This window comes from Pipistrellus hanaki (genome assembly GCF_964339955.1).
Source record: "Pipistrellus hanaki genome assembly, chromosome: 1".
NCBI lineage: Eukaryota > Metazoa > Chordata > Mammalia > Chiroptera > Vespertilionidae > Pipistrellus > Pipistrellus hanaki.
Genome location: NC_140503.1, coordinates 89,438,243 through 89,462,839, shown reverse-complemented (window position 1 = coordinate 89,462,839; position 24,597 = coordinate 89,438,243). Strand labels below are relative to the sequence as shown.

The window sequence follows — 24,597 nt, the reverse complement described above, 5'->3', positions numbered from 1 at the left end:
TCTCTCAAAACCCCCCCCCATAACTCCCCTCCACCAGATTCCCACCTCACCCATGCCCTTACACCCTGCTCCCACTGTCCTCATCTATAGGTGTATGATTTTTGTCCAGTCTCTTCCCACACCCCCCACACCCTTTTCCCCTCGAGGATTTTCAGTCCACTCCATTTCTATGCCCCTGATTCTATTATATTCACCAGTTTATTCTGTTCATTAGATTTTTAAAAATAAATCTTTATTGCTCAGATTATTACAATTGTTTCTCCTCCCCCCCCCCATAGCTCCCTTCCACTCAGTTCCCACCCCACCCTCTGCCCTTACCTCACCTTCTCCCCCATTTGTTTTTATCCATAACTGTATGATTTTAGTCCAGTCTCTTCCTACACCTCCCATACCCCTTCCCCCCTGATAATTATCAATCCACTCTCTTTCTTTGCCCCTGATTCTATTATATTCACCAGTTTATTCTGTTCTTCAGAGTTTTAATTCACTTGATTTTTAGATTCACTTGTTGATATATATGTATTTGTTGATCATAATTTTTATCTTTACCTTTTTCTTCTTCCTCTTCTTAAAGAATACCTTTCAGCATTTCAAATAATACTGGTTTGGTGGTGATGAAAACCTTTAGCTTTTTCTTATCGGTAAAGCTCTTTATCTGCCCTTCAATTCTGAATGATAACTTTGCTGGGTAGAGTAATCTTGGTTGTAAGTTCTTGCTATTCATCACTTTGAATATTTCTTACCACTCCCTTCTGGCCTGCATAGTTTCTGGTGAGAAATCAGCTGACAATCGTATGGGTGCTCCCTTGTAGGTAACTAAATGTTTTTCTCTTGCTGCTTTTAATATTCTCTCTGTCTTTTGCTCTTGGCATTTTAATTATGATGTGTCTTGGTGTGGTCCTCTTTGAATTCCTTTTGTTTGGGGTTCTGTGAGCTTCCTGGACTTGTAAGTCTATTTCTTTCACCAGATGGGAGAAGTTTTCTGTCATTATTTCTTCAAATAAGTTTTCAGTATCTTGCACCCCCATAATTCAGATGTTGGTATGCTTGAAGTTGTCCCAGAGGCTCCTTACACTATCTTCATATTTTTGGATTCTTTTTGTTTTTTGCTTTTCCAGTTGGATGTTTTTTGCTTCTTTGTATTTCAAATCTTTTACTTGATTCTTGCGATCCTCTAATCTGCTGTTGGATCTCTGTATGTTATTTCAGTCAGTGAATGCTTAATTTCTAGTTGGTCCTTTTTCATATCCTCAAGGGTCTCACTAAATTTATTGGGCTTTTCTAAAAAATTATTGAAAAACTTTATAACCGTGATTTTGAACTCTATATCCTCCATTTCTTTCTTTTGTGACCTCTTTCTTTGTCTACACATTTTGGCTGCTTCCCTGTGTTGATAGAGTGGCTTTGTGTGCTAGGTGTCCTTTAGGATCCAGTAGCTCAGCCTCCCCAATTACATGAGGTGGACACTCTTGGTGCACTCCTTTGTGGTCTGTGTGTACAGTCTTATTGTAGTTAATCCTTGATTGTTGTTGGTATCACTGGGAGGAATTGATCTCCAGGCCAATTGACTGTGAGGATCAGCTTTGTCTACGATGTGAGAACTTTTTGTGCTGTAGACATCCTTATGAGACAAGACTTGCTTCAGTGGGGCTTTGATGCTCACTTAGTCTGCCCCCTGAGTGTGTCCCTTATGGACCTGAGGAGTTGTAATCTGGATGGTCCCATTCTGACCCCTTGGTACACTGGCTGTAAGATCTCCAAAGAGGTGCTAATTTGGCCTCTGCCTGAGGCCACCCAGCAGGAGCTACAGAGAGATCTGCAGATTCCTCTTCTTTGGGTTTACGTGGTGCCCAGATGAGGCCCAGATATGAAGCAATGCAAGCTGCTGCGGAGCTTGGGGCCTTCTTTTGGATGTTTTGGGTCTCACTGACTCAGCTGCAGTTTGTTAGATAAGTTTAGATTTCAAAGGACCAGGTCATTCATATGCAAAAGCCTCTATGCACAACTGGGTAAGGCAGAGTCTCAAGGCAGAGAAAACAACAATGGCTTCCCATCAGCCCTGCCCTAAGAGGCCTCCAGATCTCAATCTCCCTTGATAATCGCTGCAAGCACGTTTGAGAGAAAGCCGCCTTTGAGTTCTGCCTGCTGCCAGACAGTCCAGCTTCTCCTCAATGAGTCTGGATCCCCAGAGTCTCGCCCAGAACTGGAGTTCAGAGCAGTGGGGAGCTTTTGTCTCCCTCCCATTTGAAAAAGACAGTTGTGTACTGAGTGGCCAGCCCTTTTTGCATGTGTGCCTCCATACTTCTGCCTTTACTTCCGCAGCTCCTCTGAGTCTCAATGTGCTTTCTCTTTCCTTCTAGCTGTAGAATTTCCCTTAGCCAGCCTTCCTGTGGTTCTGGATGACGTCCATTTTGTCTTTTAGTTGTAGTTTTTAAGTTGTTGTGTGAGGCAGCAGTTCAGGTGTTTACCTATGCCGTTATCTTGGTTTCTCCTCTGGATGCCTTTTATTTCTTCTTCTTGTCTGATAGCAATGGCTAATACTTCCAGTACTATGTAGAACATGAGTGGTGAGAATGAGTATCCCTGTCTTGTTCCTGTTCTTAGGGGAAATGGTTTTAGTTTTTGTCCATTGAGTGTGATGCTGGCTATGAGTTTGTCATATATGGCTTTTATGATGTTGAGGTATGATCCTTCTATTCCCACTGTGCTGAGATTTTTTTTATCAAGAAAGGGTGTTGTATTTTGTCAAATGCTTTTTCTGTGTCAGTTGATATGACTATGTGATTTTTCTCCCTCAATTTGTTTATGTGTTGTATCACGTTTATTGATTTGTTGATATTATACCATCCTTACATCCCTGGGATAAATCCTGTTTGGTCATGGTGTATGATCTTTCTGATGTACTGCTGGAGCCAATTTGCTAGAATTTTGTTGACAATTTTGGCATCTATGTTCATGGGGATATTGGCCTATAATTGTCTTTAATTGTGTTGTCTTTATCTGCTTTGGTATTAGGGTGATGCTAGCTTCATAGAATGAGTTTTGAAGTATTCCTCCCTCTTGAATTTTTTGGAATAGTCTGAGGAGGATAGGTTTTAGCTCTACCTTGAATATTTGGTATAACTCTCCTGTGAAGCTGTTGAACCATGGGCTTTTGTTTGCTGGAAGCTTTTTGATGACTGCTTCAATTTCTTCCATAATTATCAGCTTATTGAGATTTTTAGAACCTTCCTGATTGAGTTTTGGAAGGTTGTATTTTTCTAGGAATATGTCCATTTCCTTCAGTTTGTTGGAATAGAGTTGTTCATAATATTTTTTAACAATCTTTTGTATTTCCGTGGGGTCTGTTGTTATTTCGCCTCTATCATATCTGATTTTGTTTGTTTGCATCCTTTCTTTTTGCTTCTTGGTGAGCCTGGCCAGAGGTTCATCAATTTTGTTTATCCTTTCAAAGTAACAGTTCATGGTTCATTGATCTTTTGTATTGTTTTTTTGGTCTCTAATTTATTTCTGCTATAATCTTTATTATCTCCTTCCTTCTGCTTACTCTGAACTTTTCTTGTTGCTTCTACTAAAATACTAATGGTATATTTCACAGATATATAAAAAAAACATTCAAAAAATGTATATGGAACCAAAAAAGACCCCAAATAGCCTCAGCAATTTGGAGAAAGAAGAACAAAGTTGGAAGTATCACACTACCTGATATTAAATGATCGTACAAGGCTATTGTACTCAAAACAGCCTGATACTGGCAAAAGATCAGGCACATAGATAAATGTAACAGAACAGTGACCCCAGATATTAACTTTCACTATATAATCAATCACTATTTGACAAGGAGACAACAACATACAATGTGGTAAAGACAGTGCATTCAATAAATGGTGCTGGGAAAATTGGACCAAAAAAATGAAACTAAGCCACAATTTACACCATACATGAGAATGAACTCAAAATAGATAACAGACTTAAATTTAAATAACAAAACCATAAGAATCCTAGGAAAAGTCAGGTAATAAAATCTCAAACATCTCTTGAAGTGATATTTTTGCCAAAATGTCTCCTAGGGCAAGGGAAATAAAGGGAAAAAATAAACAAATGGGACTACATCAGATTAAAAAGCTTCTGCACAGCAAAAGAAATAATTAACCAAATGAAAAGGGAGCCCAGTGTATAAGAGAACATATTCCCCAATGATACATACTAACTAAAGTGGGAATTATCAGTAGAGTATTTGAAGCAGCAATTTGGAAGATAAAGAAGCAGAAACACCCTATCAGAACAGCAAAAAGAAAAAGTAATCCAAATAAATGAGGATAGTTTAAGGAGCTTCTAGGACACTTCAAGTGTACCAACATTTGCATCATGAGAATGCCAAAGGAGAAAAAAGTAAGTAAGGAATTAAAAACCTATTTGAAAAAATAATGATGAAAAGTTTCTTAGCCTGGTTAAGGAAATAAACATACAAGTCCTGGATGCACAGAGAATCCCAAACAATATGAACCCAAAGACATATCATAATTAACATGCCAAAGGTTAAAGATAAAGAAAATCTTAAAAACAGCTAGAGAAAAGCAGTTATTTACCTACAAGAGAGCTCCCATATTCTGTTCACTCCCCTTTATCATTGACAATGATGAACTCTCCAAATAATGTTATTTAGGTGGTGTGTCAGGCTCATTCTCCATCATTCCTTCTCAGAGTGCTGCCTGAGAGCTAAATCCTATATAGTTATAGGGAATTGAGTTATTTATTAAGATAAAAGAACAACAACAACAAAAGTAACCTATAACCTTAAATGCTTCCATTGAGGACAAATACACTAACTTACAATGACTTACTAATACCTGCGTTTACTGTATTGTGAAACATTGACTCTTGAAATAGAGCTTTTACAAGAGAGATTAAAACTCTTGCACATTCATCCTTAGATTCTCACCCAATAGTAGAGTCCAGCATCCCTCATTAGAGGTGCTGAGAGGTGGGGGTAGAGCATGGGAAGTAGATTCTGGCAGGTGGGAATCTCCCAAACTGCATACACTGAGAGAGTGGGCTTTCTGATCTTACAGTCACAACCTTGTCCACCCAAGCCTGGTGCCCTGAGACAAGATTCTGAGAAGAGAGAAAAGGAAAAATATTGTTGGCCTTCTGGCCGAAATGAAGTTTGGTATAATAGTTAGTCCCCTGGAACAATTTGGAAAGAGAGGGGTCTGGCATAGCAGCAGTGGCCAAGCAGAAAAAGGGCAAAGTTTGGATTGATGTACAGATTAAGATATATCAGTGCTAGCAACAGGAGAAGGAGAAAAATAACTTTCTGTAAAATTCTTTAATAAGTTGGCCAACTGATTTTCAGCAAATTGACTATACAGAGCAATCAACCCACCTCTCCCTTGATATATTCCTGGCTTGGATTTAATATACTGAACCACTTTCTTACCGAACTTTGATAAGAGTTATGCCCCTTCAACTATTACATTGGTGTGGGGAGCCAAATTACTGGCTTCTGAGTTAATGGTCCAACAATGATGCTTTTTTTGCTTACAAAACCTCAGGGCCCAACATCCACCTAAAGCATTTCCCCTGAGGGCCATCGGAAGGCAGTGCACCAGGGTGGGGAAAGGCACATTTTGGACTCAAAGATCCACTTGCATCTGATAATGCCATAACTAGGTCTGTAAGTTTTGAAGTCTTTTACTTTTTAATATGTAACATTGGATTTAATGAAGCTGTTTGTAATACACTCATCTTGAAGTCTTTAAATGTCCCTAAGCCCCTTTTTTCTCATTGTTAAAATGGGAATAAAATAACTATTTTATAATGTTATTTGGACAAAAAGATGTAATACTGTATGTAAAGCACATAGCACAATGCCTGGTACAGAGAAAGTCATTACCACATTTGGCTATCCTGATTATTTTGGTTACCAGGTGAAGAAAAACCTTGGAATTTGAAATTGTTGGCCAGGAGCTATATGTTGCCCAGATTATATGATCTGAGAAGTGATGCCAAAATATTTTCCCTCCTTTAATTCCTTCTTCATTTCCTCCTTTGTTTTCCCATCTACCAAATGGAAATCATGATAATTCTTTAAAAAAAAAAAAAAAAAAAAGAAGAAGAATGCAATATTAATACATGCAACAACATTGGTGAATGTAAAAAGGCTTACATTCTTTTTAAAAATATATTTTTATTGATTTCAGAGAGGAAGGGAGAGGGCGAAACAGATAGAAATATCAATGATGAGAAAGAATCATTGAGCTGAATCCTGCATGTCCCCTAGTGGGGATCAAGCCCACCACCTGGGCATGTGCCCTTAACTGGATTGAACCCAGGACCCTTCAGTTGACCCATGGGCCAACGCTTTATCCACTGAGCTAAACTGACTAGGTCAAGATCATGATCATCCTTACCTCCTAAGAACGTCATGAGGATTAACTAAAATATCACATGAGAAACCATTTAGTAAACTGCAGAGATTTCTTACTAGTATTCAAAGGGACTGATACCCTGTTTCCCTGAAAATAAGACAGTGTCTTATATTAATTTTTTCTCCCAAAGTTGCGCTAGGTCTTATTTTCAGGGGATGTCTTATCTTTCAATGCGCTAGGTCTTATTTTCGGAGGATGTCTTATTTTTGGGGAAACACGGTATTTCAGGAGGGGCCATGAACAAAAGAATGAGCATAATGGAAGAACAACTGGGAAGATGCAGAATGCAGATTTCTGCTACTCTTAATTATACCCAAAGCCTACCATAGCTGTCATGGAAAAGTTCAGCTCACAAATAGAATTATATTGAGGGGACTTAGGCAACATTTTAACATCACTTACTTTTTTTCATGGAAATATCACTTACTTTTTTTTTAAATAATTTTTTATTTTATTGATTTGAGAGATAGAAGAATAGAGAAAAGAAGAGGAAGAATAAAAAGAAGAGAAAGGAGGAGGATGAGGAGGGGAGAGGGAAAGAAACATTGATTTATTTATGCATTCATTGGTTGACTCTTATATGTGTTCTCACCAAGGATCAAACCCATAACCTTGGCTTATCAGGACAATGCTCTGACCAACTGAGCTACCAGCCAGCCTTAAAATCACTTACTTTTGAAATAGAGATGTTCCAGATTATACTGTTTCCTGGGTTGCTAATAAACAACACAGAGATAATGCCAAATGCTACCTGCATCTAGGATACAAGGCTATTAAGTTACAGAGCATCCCCACCCTTAGGCCATCATCACTAGAGTTGAAATGGCACACTTGGGTAGTAATTGCCCCTAAGATACTTCTATTTTACCAGATGAGGCCCACCAAGTAAATGGTCTTTTGGCAAAGTATATGGAAGCTTGCTGTCCTACCCAGAGAAAATGAATCTATACAAAGAGTTAGATTATCATAAGGTTCATTTTCTTTTCTTTCTTTCTTTCTTTCTTTTCTTTTTTTTTTTTTTTTTGGTTTGTTTTTTATTTTATTTTATTTTTTTAAATCAATCTTTATTGTTCATATTATTACAAAAGTTCCTCATTTTTCCCCCCCTACACCAGGTTCCCACCCCACCCTCTGCCCTTTCCCCACCCCCCATTTTCCTCATCCATAGGTGCACAGTTTATGTTCAGTCTCTTCTTGCATCCACCACTCCCCTTCCCAGAGAATTGTCAGTCCACTCCCCTCCCGTATCTCTGATTCTATTATAATCAACAGTTAATATTGTTCATCAGGTTTTTTAATTTCCTTGGTTTTTTTTTTTAATTAATAAACTTTTATATTTTTAAGAATAAATTTTAATATCTAATAATTTTAAACCTTGTTTTTTCTGCCCTGGGAACTGAGAAGCAAACTTGTTTACATTAAACTTGCCCTTAGAACTCCCATTTGACCCAGTAATCCCACTTCTAGGAATATATCCCAAGAAACTAGAAACACCAATCAGAAAGGATATATGCACCCCTATGTTCATAGCAGCACAATCTACAATAGCCAGAATTTGGAAACAGCCTAGGTGCCCGTCAGCAGATGATTGGATCCAAAAACTATGGTACATCTACACAATGGAATACTATGCTGCCATAAAAAAGAAGGAATTCTTATCATTTGCAGCAACCTGGATAGAATTGGAGAACATCATGCTGAGTGAAATAAGCCAATCAATGAAAGAGAAACACCACATGACCTCACTCATTTGTGGATAATAAAGAACATTATAAACTGATGAACCAAAAGATAGATATAGAGGCAGTATATCAACAAGTAGACTGTCAAATTACAGCGGGGAGGGGAGGAAGATCTGGGGAGATAATAGATCAACCGAAGGACTTTTATACATGCATATAAGTACAACCAATGGACACAAAACTCTGGGGAGTGAGGGGATGTGTGGGAGGGAGGGAGGGGGGCAAAAAAAATCAATAAAATATATTTAAATAAATAAATAAATAAATAAAAATAAAACATAAATAAACTTGCCCTTAGGTTATCAAAAGGTGTAGCCATTCAAATGTAAATTAACACATTGTTTAAAGATAGCTGCTGGCTGGAATTTTAAATTACCTGTTCTGGGTGGGAAGGGCTTGTCCTCCCCTTTCTCCATTAAAATTAAGGTGTTAGCTTTAAAACCTCTTTTTGGCAAGAAACCTTAAACTTTCAGAACTTTAAATTTTTCAGGCAGCAAATCAATTACTTTGCATTTTCTCAAATCAATAATACCTCCACATTCCCAAGGATATACTTCAAACAAAAGACACATCCAAATAGATCAACCAACCTCATCCAGACCCCACACAAGGCACTCACAGATCAACACCCCAGAGCTACAACAACTCAACACATCCAGATCTAAGCCTTCATCACTTGATTCAGCAGACCCTCAAGTTCCCCCAAAAGTTTCCAGCCATGTCTGAGAAGCAGCCCTGGGGCATGGGCAGGCGAGGAGCGAGCTGTTCCTGGCTGGCTGCTCCGGGCCTGGCCGCTGTTGCTCCGGGCCTGGCTGCTGCTGCTGCTCTGGGCCCAGCTGCTGCTGCTCCGGACCTGGATGCTGCTGCTCCGAGCCTGGCTGCTCCTGACCTGGCTGCTTCCGACCTGGCTGCTCCGGTCCTGCTGTTCTGGGCCCAGCTGCTGCCACTCCTGGCCCAGCTGCTGCCACTCCGGGCCTGGCTGCTCCGGGCCTGGCTGCTTCGGGTCTGGATGCTCTGGGCCTGGCCGCCCTGGGCTTGGCTGCTGCTGCCCTAGGCCTGGCTGCAACTGCCCCAGGCCTGGCTGCTCTGGGTCTGGCAGCTGCTGCTCTGGGGCCTGGCTGCTGCTGCTCCGGGCCCTGCCGCTACTGCCCTGGGCCTGGCCGCTCTGGGCCTGGCCACTGCTGCTCCAACATTCTGTCTTTCTTTTTTTTTTTTAACGCATTTATGTTGCAATGTTGGCTGATGAGTTGAGTTCTGTCTAAATCTTCGATTTTTCAAGATCTTCTTTGTATTCTTTCTTAAGTAATTTTACTATCTTTTAGCTATAACTTGATTTCTTCACATTGAAACTTTTTTGGTTTCTTCCTCCTCGTCCTGGAAACTCAGCAGGCTGGCCTGCGACGCCCCTTTGTTCTCCGCGGCCTCCTGCGCAGCTTCAGCCTGTTGCTGGGGTCGGCACCGTCCAGGAAATAGACCCTGGCCTCGGCTCCATGGCCTATGATCAGCGGTCGAGGGCCCAGCGGCACCTCCCCCCAGGGGCCCTGTGGCCTGGCTCCTTGCCGGCGCCCAGCAGCTCCCGCTCCTCATCATGCTCTTCCCAGTCTGGAGCTTTTGTCTTCTTCCCACCAGGGCAATCCTGCAGCACAGCCAACCGTCCCTTCTCTGCGCTCAGTGTGTGAGCCTCCGGGGACTCTGCCTTTCGCCGCTTCCCCGGGGTTCTGCCTTACAACCCAAGTTCCCTCTGTATGGGCCTGGGTCCCCAGGGTCTGGCCTAGAACTGGAGTTCAGAGCAGTCGGAACTGGGACTCAGCACAGTTCGAGCTTTTGTCTCCTTCCTGCTAGGGCAATCTAGCATCAGAGTCAACAGTCCGTCCTCTGCACGCAATGTGTGCAACTCCGGGGGCTCTGCCTTTTGCTGCTCCCCTGGGATTCCGCCTCACAGCCCAGGCTCCCTCTGTTTGAGCCTGGGTCCCCAGGGTCTGGCCTAGAACTGGGGTTCAGTGCTGTCGGGTCTGTGGTTCAGCACAGTCCGGAGCTTCTATCTCCTTCCCGCTAGGGAATGCCAGCCAAGCACTCGGCCTCCCCCTCCTCTCCGGCTCCGTCCTCTTCGAGCGTGTGCTCAGCATGACTCTGTACCTTAGGCTTTTACAGCTCCTCTGATTTTCTTTCTGGTTTTCTCTTTCCTTCTTGTTGTAGAATTTTCAGTCAGTCAACTTCCTGTAGCTCTGGGCAATGCCCATATAATATTTTAGTTGTATTTTATTGAAATTGTTTTGTGCGGCTGCGGTTAGGTGTTTACCTGTGCAGCCATCTTGGATCCTCCTTCCATTTTCTTTTCAAGGATCAAAAGCTACAACATGTGTATTGAATTGTAACACCTCTCTGTTCCTCCCCCCACTGCTATGGCTCTTCACTAATTATATTATGAGTTGAGGTTGGAATACCAACTTGAACTTTAGATTTGTGACACAACCAACTATAACTCAGTTTAAGCATACTTTTTAATTTAATTGAGCGTTCTAACTTACTCTGTACTTCCTGACTCCCTTGGGCTAAAACAACATGATCTAACTCAATAAAAACTAGCAAAAATATATATATTCTTTACTTTCAGTAAAGAGGCCTCTGATAAAGTGAGTAGCCTAAAGCCAATTGAATCTACCCAAAGCATACTCGAGCAGTGTTAATCAGCCAGAAGACTAAGTGGTTTTCTTTCCCTTCTTCGTGCCCACACATTCAAATCAGAGGACCCATCGTTTTCAGATGGCCTATAAATATACACCCTTTCAGGAATAACCATGCATCTCTATGAACTAAAATGTTGTGTTAATAGTGAGTGTCTAAAGTAGTTCCTGAATAGTTGTGAGGCAGATTTGGCCAAAGAGAAAAGAAGTTGAGTCTTCAATAATTAATTCTAATTTTATAACTCCTGTAGGGAGTGTGGGGTATAAGGACTTTATAATATAAAATCAGGAAAAGGCCAGGAAGAAGTCTGTACTTGACTTGGGGTTTAAAGCAACAGAGATTGGTAGATAAAAAGGAGAAAGAGGACATGCTGGAAAATGGAGCCACATAAGTGATAAGCACAAGTAAGTACTGCATGCATGCACTCAACAAATATTAATAGAGCTTGTACCATTTACCAGGAACAGGGGTAGATGCTGAGATATATCAATGAACACAAATAGCTCCTGGAACTTACATTCCCATGAAGGGGCACAGACAACAGAATATATGGAGGTGCCAATAACATACGGAGGTGCCAGATGTTAGCAAGTCCTGTGGAGCAAAACAGAGTCAGAAGGAACATACGGAGTCCTGAGTCACGGAGCTGCTCTTTTAAACAGAATGACCAGGAGATGCCTCTGGTAAAGTGACTGTTTTAGTAAGGCCTGGAGGAGGTGAGAGAGTAAATTAGACAGCTATATGGGGAATGAGTGTTCTTGGAAGAAGGTAAAGTATAAAGGCCTTGAGGTAGAACCATGCCCAAATAGTGAAAGTCTACATTCTCAGCAGGGGAGCCATCATCCTAAGGGGGCTCATTCCTAAAGAAAAAAAAAATCTTACTTTTTGAATGAATAAAAACACATTTCATGGAGTGCTGTGATTAGAAATAAATATATCTTAAAAAATAAATTTTTGTCTCTGGTGTGGGACAATAAACAAAGTTGAAAAATATGGTAGGGGAGGGAGTTGAGAAACACTGAGGTAGGGGAATGGTATGGAAGCCAAAGTGGCTAGAATGGAATGAGCTAGAGAAAGAGAAGATAAGAAGGAGGTAGAGGAAAAAGGAAAAAGAGAAGGAGGAGGAGGAGGAGGAGGAGGAGGAGGAGGAGGAGGAGGAGGCAGAAAAATAATGGGGAGTTAGGTTATCAGTAGGTCAGTGTAAACACTTTGGCTTTTACTTTGAGAAAATAAGGGACATTGCAGAAATTTAACAGAGAAATGATGTGACTTGCCTCTTAAGGAAATCTTCCAGCTGCTGTGTTGAGAATAGACTGAAGGGAAACCAGCTGAAGGTTGTTGATACAGCACAGGTGGGAGATAATGGGGCTTAGTTTGGGATGGCAGAGGTGGAGGTAGTAAAAAGCAGTGGACTGTGTATATACAATATTTTGAAGATGAGACCAGAAGGATGTGTGCATGTATTGAATGTGGGGTGTGAAAGAAGGAAAAGACTCAAGGAAGACCCAACATTTTGGGTGGAAGAACTGGAAGGATAGAGTTGCCAATTGTCTTAAAGGGAGAAAAGAGCAGGGAGAAGACTGCCAGGAGCTTGAATTTGTTATGTTAAGTTTGAGATGTATATTATGTGTCTAAACACAGATGTTGAGTAGGCAGATGAATTTAGAAGTCTGGAGTTCAGGGCAGAGGCCCATGCTGGAGATATAAATCTGGGAGTTGTACATGAGACCTGGCAGTGATATTAAAATGGGGGAGAGGAGAAGAATAGAGGTACAAAATAAAGTATACAGAAAGTAAACTAATACAATGGTAGATTCAAACCAGACATATCAAAAATTGCATTAAATAATCATGGCTTAAACACTACGCTTAAAAGGTAAAGGCTGTCAGGTGGAGATTATATATATATTCTAATGCCAGTGGTCTTGATTCAGCATCTAGAAGGGTTTAGGGACCTGTAGAAGGTGCTGTGCGTAAATTAAAAGAGTCCAGAGAAGAAACATAATTTTGGAAGGCATTATGGGGAGTCAGAGAAGACTTAGCTAAAGGAACTAAGTTCTCCTTGTCTCAGGACCCCTCGCTATTTATTAACACAATTTGTCCTAAGGCATGGTGGAGATACACACTTCAAAGGCCAGGGTTTAGTACACAGATCCATTGCCAGACTAGTGAATTGCCTGGGGCTGTTCAGGTGTTTTGCCAGTAGGAGGCAACAACATGTAGATTGAGATGTCCTTAGCTGTCTGGCAGTAAGCAATCAATTTAATGCATCCTTTTCAGGTTTGGGGAAATGCCCTCAGCCATCTCCAGATGATTCAGCTCTGCTGATCTGCTGGAATTGGCTTCCGGCAATATTCACTATCTAAAAGATGAAGTTTAAATATAGAAATGCATTGATAGCAAATGGATGGGAAAAGATACACTATGCAAACATTAAGCATAAAAAGAGTGGAGTGGCTATGTTAATACTAAATAAACTAGATTTCAAAGTAAAAAGTATTCTCAGAGATGATCTTTTGGGAGGACTCTGTGGCCTTGGGTTGTAGGCCAGAGCCAATAGGCATTATGGACAAATCTAAAGAAAACCACATTTCAGGGTCTGTTAAGACTACAATTCTACCTGGTCATGGTCCAGAATATGTGCCGGTAACTCAGCAAATGCCTTCTCAGCATCTGTTGTCTGCGAACAGTGGCCAGGTTCAGTGGATCTTATGTCCTTTGAATTCCTCCTCCCAGAGAGTTCTTTTGCAAGCACAAAAGCTTGTCCCAGCCATAAACCAGTTCAGAGTCTTAAGCAGAAGCAATTGAGGCAACCAGTGTTCCTCATCATATATCTAGGCCAAAGAATAATACCCAAAAGAATGAGTAGCCTCAGTCACCAGCCCCTGGAAATAATTCTGAAAAGGAACTGGCCTCAAACAGAAATATATACTGAAATTAGTCACCCTCTGGGTAAAGGAAAGTTTGATAATGTAAAGTGAGAGAAAAAAAACAAAGCAAGTATATTCTGAAAGTCTTATTTGAAGCTCAACTATAATAGAGAATGCAGGAGTTGAGCATCAGCTGAAAAGAGAAGTAAAAAACAATTTTATCTTAGGTATCCAAATATTCTTAGACTGAATGTTTACTTCCATGATGCCACAAGAGTTTATCTTATTCTACACTATGTACTTTTTGGAGCTGCCTATGAAGAACTTAAGAAACAGTCCAGGTTTGATGAGAAAAGAATTGCTATTTATACCACAGAGTTGGCAAATGCCTGTCTTACTGTCATTCAAAAAAAGTTATTCATAGAGATATGAAGCCAGAGAATCTGCTCCTTGGATCAGCTGGAAAGCTTAAGATTGCAGATTTGGGGTGGCCCGTCATGCCCCGTCCTCCACGAGAACCACCCTCTGTGGCACTCTGTACTACTTGCCCGAAATAATTGAAGGCCAGGTACACTTTGAAGGTGGATCTCTGAAGCCTTGGAGTTCTTTGCTTTAAATTTTTAGTTGGGAAACCCCCTTTTGAGGCAAGCATATACCAAGAGACCTACAAAAGAATATCGTGGGTTGAATTCACATTCCCTGACTTTGTACTGGAGGGAGCCAGGGACCTTATTTCAAGACTGTTGATGCATAACCCCAGCCAAAGGTTACCCTGAAAGAAGTACTCAAACACCCTTGGATCACAGCAAATTCCTCAAAAGCATCAAGAAGCCAAAAACAAACACACACAGAGAGAGAGAGGGAGGGAGGGAGGGAGGGAGGGAGGGAGGGAGGGAGGGAGGGAGGGAGGGAGGGAGAGAGGGAGAGAGAGAGAGAGAGAGAGAGAGAGAGAGAGAGAGAGAGAGAGAATATCAACTAGCACACACAGAGAATCAACTAGCAAGAAATCTTAAAACTCTTGCAGGGGGAGAAATCCATGAGCCAAAGCTGCTGTATAAGGAGTCAGAAGCAGGCTCCTGATATGATCTTATTGCTGAATGCCTGCTTGAAACCTAGAACACACCAGAAAATACGTTTTGTTTTTGTTTTGTTTTTTCTGAGCAGGAAGTACCACATCCTCTCCTTTGAGAAAGTTCCACTTCAATAAACATGAAAGTAGCCATGAGAATCATGCTAATTTCACTGATAATATCATCTGGAGGAAAGGTTCAAGTGCAGCTGCCCCACAGCCTGTTTGGAGTAAGGCATCCTTGTGGAAGATTACCTCAGAGCCAACTGTGGGCAGAGTGGCCCCTTTGCCCTGACTCCATCAGGTCAGGAGCTGCACAATAACCTTCCAAGTAGCTGAGTGTGTGTGTGTAAAACTCATTAGATGGTCATGCCTGGTAAAGCTGTCAGAATTAGTATGTGATTCTTTTAACTATTAAAGATATTTTAACATTTCATTAAAGCCATACAACTATAAATGTATATGTGTCTAATAACAGAGGTTCAAAATACATGAAGTAAATATTGATGTAATTAAAGGGAGAAAAAATAATTTCCACAATTATAATTTGATATATTATCATTCCTCTCTTAGCAATTGATAGAAAAGTAAGCAAAGATCAGGAAAGTCTTGATGTTCCCTCAGACATGACCAACTCATTCATTTCCTTTAAGTCTTGGCTACCACTTGACAATGCCAACCCTGATCATCTAATTTTAAATGGTAAACAGTTCTTCCACCACTGACACATTTGGATTTTCTTATTCTGCTCTACTTTTAAAAGAAATTCATATCACAGTAACAGCCAACCTCACAGAAATACAAAAGATTATGAAAAAAATACTATTAACAGCTCTATTCCAACAAACAGGACAACATAAATGAAATGGACATGCTCTTAGAAAAAAATAAGCTTCCAAAACTCAATCAGGAAGAATCAAAAAACCTCAATAGTTCAATAACTACTGAAGAAATTGAAGCAATCATCAAAAACTTCTAACAAACAAAAGCCCTGGTATGGACGGTTTTACAGGGGAGTTCTATCAAGCTTCCAAAGAAGAACTAAAATCTATCTGCCTCAGACTATTCAAAAAAATTCAAGAGGAAGAAGGCACACTTCCTAGCTCTTTCTATGAAGCCAGCATTGCCCTAATTGCAAAACCAGATAAAGACACCACAAAGAAAGAGAACTACAGGCCAATAACCTTGATGAATATAGATGCTAAAATCCTCAACAGAATTGTAGCAAATTGGATCCAGCAGTACATTAGAAAGATCATACACCATGATCAAGTGGGATTTATTCTGGGGGTGCAAGGATGGCACAATATCTGCAAATCAATAAATGTGATACATCATATACACAAATTGAGAGACAAAAATCACATAATCATATCAATTGATGCAGAAAAAGCATTTGAGAAAATCCAACACCTTTTCTTGATAAAAACTCTCAGCAAAGTGGGACTAGACAGATCATACCTCAACATCATAAAAGCTATATATGATAAATCCACAGCCGACATCATACTCAGTGGGCAAAAACTAAACTCATTTCCCCTAAGAACAGGAACAAGAGAGGGATGCCCACTTTCACCACTCTTGTGCGATATAGTACTGGAAGTGCTAGCCATAGAAATCAGACAAGAAGAAATAGAAGGCATCCAAATTAGAAAAGAAGCCTAGCCAGTTTGGCTCAGGGAATAGAGCATCGGCCTACAGACTGAAGAGTCCCAGGTTCAATTCTGGCTAAGTGCATATGCCTAAGTTGCAGGCTCCACCCCCAGTAGGGGGTGTGCAGGAGGCAGCCAATCAATGATTCTCTCTCATCATTAATGTTTCTCTCCTCTCTTTCCCTATCCCTTCCTCTCTGAAATCAATAAAAATATATTTAAAAAAAAAGAAAATTGGAAAAAAAGAGGTAAAACTGTCATTATTTGCAGATGACATGATATTATATATAGAAAACCCCAAAGACTCCATCAAAAAAACTACTAGAGTTAATAAATGAATTCGGCAATGTTGCAGGATACAAAATTAACACCCAGAAATCTATGGCTTTTTTTATATACCAACAATGAGCTCACAGAAAGAGAAATTTTTTTTTTAAATCCCATTTACCATTGCACCAAATAAACTTAACTAAGGACATAAAAGACCTGTACTCAGAAAACTATAGGACATTGAAAAAAAGAGATAGAGGAAGACATAAACAAATGAAAGAATATTTTGTGTTTATGGATTAGTAGAATCAGCATCATTAAAATGTCCATACTACTCAAAGCAATTTATAGATTCAATGCAATCCCCATTAAAATACCAAACTCTCCAAAAATTTATCTGGAACAAAAAATTACCCCGAATAGCCACAGCTATCCTGAGAAAGAAGAACAAAGTTAGTGAAATCACCAATATCAGATATCAAGCTATATTCCAAAGTCACTGTTCTCAAAACTTCCTGGTACTGGCATAAGAACAGACATATAGACCCATGGAACAGACCAGAGAACCCAGAAATAGACCTAAGCCATTATGCTCAATTAATATTTGACAAAGGAGGCAAGAGCATACAATGGAGTCAAGACAGTCTCTTCAATAGGAAAACTTGGTCAGATATGTGCAAAAGAAAAAAGAAAGAAAGAAAGAAAGAAAGAAAGAAAGAAAGAAAGAAAGAAAGAAAGAGAAGAAAAGGAAGAAACTAGATTACCAAATTTACTCCATACACAAAAACAAATTAAAAATGATTAAAGGACTTAAATATAAGATGGGAAACCATAAAAATCTGAGAAGATTCCATAGGTAGCAAAACATCAGACATATGTCGTAGCAAAATCTTTACTGATACAGCTCCTAGGGCAATGGAAACTAAGGAGAAAATAAACAAATGGACTATATCAAAATAAAAAGCTTCTGCACAGCAAAAGAAACCATCAACAAAACAACAAGAAACCCCAGTGCATGGGAGAACATACACTGAGTGGCCAGATTATTATAATCTCTAAATGCATAATAATCTTACCACTCAGTATATATCCTATATAATAAAAAGCCAATATGTAAATAATCCCCTTGACCAGAAGTTCAACCAGCAGGCAGGCCAGCCAACTGCTCACATTCCCTCCCCATGGCCAGGCTGGCTGAACCCCACCCATGCACAAATTCATGCACTGGGCCTCTAAAATATATACATATATATTGCCACTCAGTGTGTGTGTGCATTCAGAGATCATAATAACCTGGCCACTCAGTGTATTTGCCAATACTATTTCAGATAAGGATTTAACTCCTACAACTAAAGGAAGATAAACAATCCAATCAAAAAAATGGGCAAAGGGCCGAAACCGGTTTGGCTCAGCGGTAGAGCGTCGGTCTGCGGACTGAAAGGTCCCAGGTTCGATTCTGGTCAAGGGCATGTACATTGGTTGTGGGCACGTCCCCAGTAGGGGGTGTGCAAGAGGCAGCTGGTCGATGTTTCTCTCTCATCGACGTTTCTAGCTCTCTATCTCTCTCCCTTCCTCTGTAAAAAAATCAATAAAAAAATATTTTTTTTTAAAAAAAATGGACAAAGGACCTAAATAGACACTTTTTGAAAGGAGGCATATAGAATGCCAAGAGACCTATGAAAAGATGTTCAAAGTCACTAATCATCTGAAAGATGCAAATCAAAACAACAGTGAGATACCATCTCACACCTGTCAGAACGGCTATCATCAACAAACCAACAAACAAGTGCTGGCGAGGATCTGGAGAAAAAGGACCCTCATGCACTGCTTGTGGGAATACAGACTGTGAAAAACAGTATGGAATTTCCTCAAAAAGTTAAAAATGAACTCCCATTTGACCCAGCAATCCACTTATAGGCCTATCTCCCAAAAAACCAGAAACACCAATCAGAAAGGATATATGCACCCCTATGTTCATAGCAGCACAATTTACAGTAGCTAAGATTTGGAAACACCCTAAGTGCTCATCAGCAGATGAGTGGATTAGAAAACTGTGGTACATCTACACAATGGAATACTACCCTGCTATAAAAAAAAAAAAAAAAAAAAAAGAAGAAGGATCTTTTACCATTTGCAACAGCATGGATGGAACTGGAGAGCATTTTATTAAGCAAAATAAGCCAGAGAAAGATAAATATCACATGATCTCATATTTGGGATATAATGATCAACATAAACTGATGAGCAAAAATAGATCCAGAGACAAGATAGCACTGAACAGACTGTCCAACCTCAGAGAGAACGCAAGGAATGGGAGGTTAGAGATCAACCAAAGGACTTGTATGCATGCATATTAGCATAACCAATGGACACAGACACTGGGGCATTGGGGGCTTGCCCTCAGGGGTGAGAGTGGCTGCGGGGGTTGTCAATGGGGGAAAAAGGAGACATGTAATACTTTAAATAATTTTTTAAAATCTTGGAGTTCTCGTTTTATTAGTACAGGCAGATCTCCACCATTCCATCTGCTGTCTGTATAACATTCCATTGTTTGGATGTACCCATGTTAATTACTAGTCCCCTGTCAATAAATATTTAGTTTATTTCTAGTTTATTGTTAGTATAAGTAATATTACAATAATCATTCTTATACATATCTTGATATACTTTTGTGACTATATCCATGTAGCAGTGAACTTGCTGGATCTTGGGGTACAGGGTTCTCCTGCTCTCCAAAAGTAGAGTTCCCATGAAACCTTTCATAAGCTGAAATGGAATAAAGAAAAGAACCAAGTACCACTCATTAATATGAGAAAATTTTCAGCATTCCCAGAATTAAAAAAAAAACAAAAAACAAAAAACAAACAAAACCCTACCAAATCATAGCAAATAACCAATAAAACCTAAAAGTACAGTAACATATAATAAAAGTAGGGCCACTCTTACTGCTCAGTGCATACTGCCTTCATAACAGCTTTCTGCAAAACAAATAATTAAGGTTATTTTCACATTTTTACTTTTTCACAAAAGCAAAGATCCTCTTCAGATTTTTTTATTAGAAAAAAAAAAATCCTAGTGCAGATCTTTTGTAAAAGCGAAGTGGTGTAATTTGAACTTTCAAAAAGCAGAGGGAACCTTATGTGCACTTAAAAATTTAAAGATATTATCAAATGACTGCTGTTGTCCCATGTGTTTACTAATGTTATGTTTTCTCAACTTTTTTAATTTTTATAAATCTAATAATTGGAAATAGATGTCTCATAGCTTTAACATTCATTTCATTTTTTCACTCGTTCCACAGATATTTATCAAGTGCCTACTGTGTATCAGGCACTCTGATATTTTGTGAAAAGTCCAATAAGGAGTGCAGTGAACCATATTCTCACAGGTTTCATTAGCTCTTTTCACTTCTGGAAACGGCTTGTTTATACCCTGCTGCATTTTTCTCAAGTTGTTCCTATTCCTCTTTCAGACTTTCGACTACTGTTTGTGAGGACCTCTCCCATTTTTTGTGCATTGCCATTTCCCCCCTCCTTTGTTTTTGTTATGTTGAGCTTGTTTAGGATTTTAAATTTGGGGTTGTGTTGAGAAACCAAGATGGAGGCATAGGTAAAAACCTAAATTGCAGCCTCGCACAACAATTTCAAAAATACAACTAAAAGACAAAACGGACATCAACCAGAACCACAGGAAAGCTGACTGACTGAAAATTCTACAACTAGAAGGAAAGAGAAAACTACAAGGAAAATCAGAGGAGCTGTAAGAGCTTGAGGTACGGAGACACGGAGACATGGGTGCCCGTGCAGAGAGGACGGAGCAGGAGAGGACGGAGCAGGAGAGAAGGGGGCGGCTGAGTGCCTGGCTGGGGTTCTCTAGCGGGAAGGAGACAAAAGCTCTGGACTGTGCTGAACCCCAGTTCTGCCTGCACTGGACCCCAATTCCAGGCGAGACCCAGGCTCATACTGGGGTAATCTGGGCTATAAGGCAGAAACTCAGGGGAACAGCAAAAGGCAGAACTTTGGAGGTGCACACGTGAATGCATCTGTCATAGTGACTGGTCATTCCGCTGTTCAGTTGATTTGCATATTAGCCTTTTATTATATAGGATAATCACCATACTGTATATTAGATCTTCAGAACTCATTCATTTTATAACTGGAAGTTTGTAGCCTTTGACCCCAACCACTAGCCTCTGGCAACCACCATTCTACTGTTGCTATGAATTCAGCTTTTTTATTATAGATTGCATATATAAGTGAAATCATACAGTATTTGTCTTTAACTTATTTCACTAGCATAATGCCTTCAAGTTTCACATATGTTGTCACAAATGGCAGGATTTCCTTCTTTTAATGGCTGAATAATATTCCATTGTATATCTACCACATTTTCTTTATCTTGATCTATTGACAGACACTTAGATTCTCCCCATATTTTGGCTATGCTAGTAATGCTGCAATGCCCATGGGGGTACAGATAGTGATTTTATTTCTATCAGACACTCAAAGTGAGGTCACTGAATCATATAGTAATTTCATTTTTTGTTTATTTTATATATATATATATAAATATATATATACATACATACACATATATATGTATATACATATATATGTATATATATATATTTTAATTTTTACTGATTATGGTATCACATAATTGTCCTCATCCCCCCATTCCCATCCCAAACCCCTCCTCACATATGCCCCCGCCCCTCTGTTGTCCATGGCCACTGGCTAGCCCATGTGCATGCACACAAGTCCTTTGGTTGATCTCTTCCCCTTACCCCCACCCTCCCCTACAGACTCAAAAGAACTATTGGCCCAGAAAGGAACTCACTATAGACTGATTCATTTGCCTCTCAGCATAACCATTATGGCTTGTCTCAGTTTCGGTTCTTACAAGGGTATTTCTTGGATCACATGATCTCACACATCTAGAGGAAATAATGAACAACATAAACTGATGAACAAAAACAGACCTAGAGAAAGAGAAGCAGTGATCAGACTCTTAATATATTTTTATTGATTTCAGAGAGAAAGAGAGAAACATTAATAATCAGAATCATTGATCAGCTGCCTCCTGTATGGCCTCTACTGTTTTTTTGTTTTTTTTGTTGTTTTAAATATATTTTATTGATTTTGTACAGAGAGGAAGGGAGAGAGACAGAGAGTTAGAAACATCAATGAGAGAGAGGAGAATCCAAGATGGCTGCTCGGGTAGACACCTAACCGCAGCAGCACACAACAATTTCAATGGAATACAACTAAAATGTAGAGTGGACATCGCCCAGAGCTACAGGTAGTCGACTGACTGAAAATTCTACAACAAGAAGGAAAGAGAAAACCAGAAGGAAAATCAGAGGAGCTGAAAAAAAGCCTAAGGTACGGAGACATGCTGCGTGCTTGCATGCACGCATGCGCGCGCGCAGAGAGGTTGCAGCCAGAGAGGAGAAGAGGGCTGGGTGCTGCCCGGCGTTCCCTAGCAGGAAGGAAATAAAACCCCCAGCCTGGGCTGAACCCCCGAATCGGCAGCGCTGAGTCCCAAGTTATGGGCCAGACCCTGGGGACCCAGGCTCCGGCAGGGGGAGACGGGGCTGTGAGGCAGAATCCCAGGCGAGCAGCGAAAAGCAGGGCCCCCGGAGTCGCGCGCACATTGCGCGCAGAGGACTGAATGTTGACTCTGATGCTGGATTACCCTAGCCAGAAGGAACAGGGCCTCCGGCGGCGCTGAGCCTCAGTCCGGACTGCTCTGAACCCCAGTTCTGGGCCAATCCCTGGGGACCCAGGCTCAAGTAGAGGGAGACGGGGCTGTGAGGTGGAGTCCTGGGAGAGCGGCGAAAGGCCGAGCCCCCGGAGTCGCGCACATTGCTTGCAAGGGAAGGAATGTTGACTCTGATGTGGGATTGCCCTGGAGGGAAGGAAACGGGAGCCCCGGCTGTGTTGGGCCCCAGTTTCGATTGCTCTGAACCCCAGTCCTGGACCAGACCCTGGGGACCCAGGCTCGAGCAGGGGGAGACAGGGCAGTGAGGCGGAATCCCAGGGGAGTGGCGAAAAGCGGAGCCCCCAGAGTCGCGCGCACTGCGCGCAGAGGACAGTCTGTTGACTCTGTTCCTAGACTCCCCTAGCGGGAAAGAGAAAAAAAAGCTCCAGACTGGAGGAATGCGACAGGGAGCAGGAGCCCATGCTGGACACCAGCCAGCCAGGCGCCGGCAGGGAGCCGGGCGACGGGGCCCCCATTGTGGGGGGTGCTCCTGAGCCTTCGACCTCTGAGCACGGGCAACGGAGCCAAGGCCTTGGGCTGCTTCCTGGGCGGCGCCGACCCCGGCAACAGGATGGAGCAGCGCGGGAGCCTGCGGAAAACAAAGGGGTGCCACAGGCCAACCTGCTGAGCTCCCAGGACAAGGAGGAAGAAACCAAAGAAGTTCTCAATGTGAAGAAATCAAGTGAGAGCAAAAGATAGTAAAATTACTTAAGAAAGAATACAAAGAAGATCTTGAAAAATCAAAGACTAAGTTAGAACTCAACTCACCAGCCAACATTGCAACATATATGTGTTTAAAAAAAAAAAAAGGACAGAATGTTGGAACAGTGGCGGCCAGGCCTAGAGTGCCCAGGCACAAGGCAGCAGCAACCGGGCCCGGAGCAGCAACGGCCAGGCCCCAGAGCAGCAGCAGCCAGAACCAGAGCAACAACAGCCAGCACTGGAGCAGCCAGACCTGGGGCAGTGGCAGCCAGGCCTGAGGCGGAGGCAGCCAAGCCCAGGGTGGCCAGTCCAGGAACACCCAGACCCGGAGTGGCCGGGCCCGGAGAAGCCGGGCCCAGAGCAGCCGGGTTGGGAGCAGCCCGGAGCATCCAGGCTGGGCGCGGCCAGACTCGGAGCGGCCGGGCCTGGGGCAGCCGGGCCCAGAGCAGCCGGGTTGGGTGCGGCCAGGCCCGGAGCAGCGGCTGCCAGGCTGGGAGCGGCCAGGCCCGGAGCAGCCGGGTCAGGTGCGGCCAGGCCTGGAGCAGCGGCTGCCAGGCTGGGAGCGGCCAGGCCCGGAGCAGCCGGGTCGGGTGCGGCCAGGCCCGGAGCAGCGGCTGCCAGGCTGGGAGCGGCCAGGTCCGGAGCAGCCGGGTCGGGTGCGGCCAGGCCCGGAGCAGCGGCTGCCAGGCTGGGAGTGGCCAGGCCCGGAGCAGCCGGGTCGGGTGCGGCCAGGCCCGGAGCAGCAGCAGCCAAGTCCAGAGCAACTAGGTCGGGAGCGGCAGTGACCAGACCCGGAGCAGCTGGTTGTGGAATGAACCAGAGCAACAGAGGCCAGGCCCGGAGCAGCCAGCCAGGAACAGCTTGCTCCTCACCTGCCCCTGCCCCACGGCTGCCTCTCAGACATGGCTGGAAACTTTTGTGGGAACTTGAGGGTCTGCTGAATCAAGTGATGAAGGCTTAGATCTGGATGAGTTGAGTTAGTATAGGGCTGGGGTGCTGATCTGTGAGTGCCTTGGGTGGGGCCTGGATGAGGCTGGTTGACCTATTTGGAAATGTCTTTTGTGTGAAATGTATCATTGGGCAGTGGAGGTATTATTGATATGAGAAAATGCTAAGTAACTGATTTACTCTCTGAAAAGGGATTTACTATTGGGGAAAGGGAGGGAGGAAGAGACTGAACATAAACTGCACCTATGGATGAGGACAGTGGGGGATGGGGAGGGGGCGGAGGGTGGGGTGGGAACCTGGTGGAGGGGGGAAGAAATGAGGAACCTTCGTAATAATATGAACAATAAAGATTGATTTAAAAAAAATAAGAAGAAGAATAAAAATAAAATAAAATAAAATAAAAAAAGAAACATCGATGAGAGAGAGTCATCGATCAGCTGCCTCTTGCACACCCCCCACTGGGGA

The 24,597-nt window shown here is 42.0% G+C and overlaps 1 pseudogene across 1 annotated transcript; it reads left to right on the top strand.

Annotated features, from left to right (window-relative positions):
- Window positions 1-13,423: 13,423 nt before the first annotated feature.
- Window positions 13,424-15,092, top strand: LOC311620640 (aurora kinase A-like; annotated as a pseudogene). Its single transcript has 2 exons — window positions 13,424-14,558; window positions 14,893-15,092. The product of its transcript is annotated as an aurora kinase A-like (transcript).
- The last annotated feature ends 9,505 nt before the right edge of the window (window positions 15,093-24,597 follow it).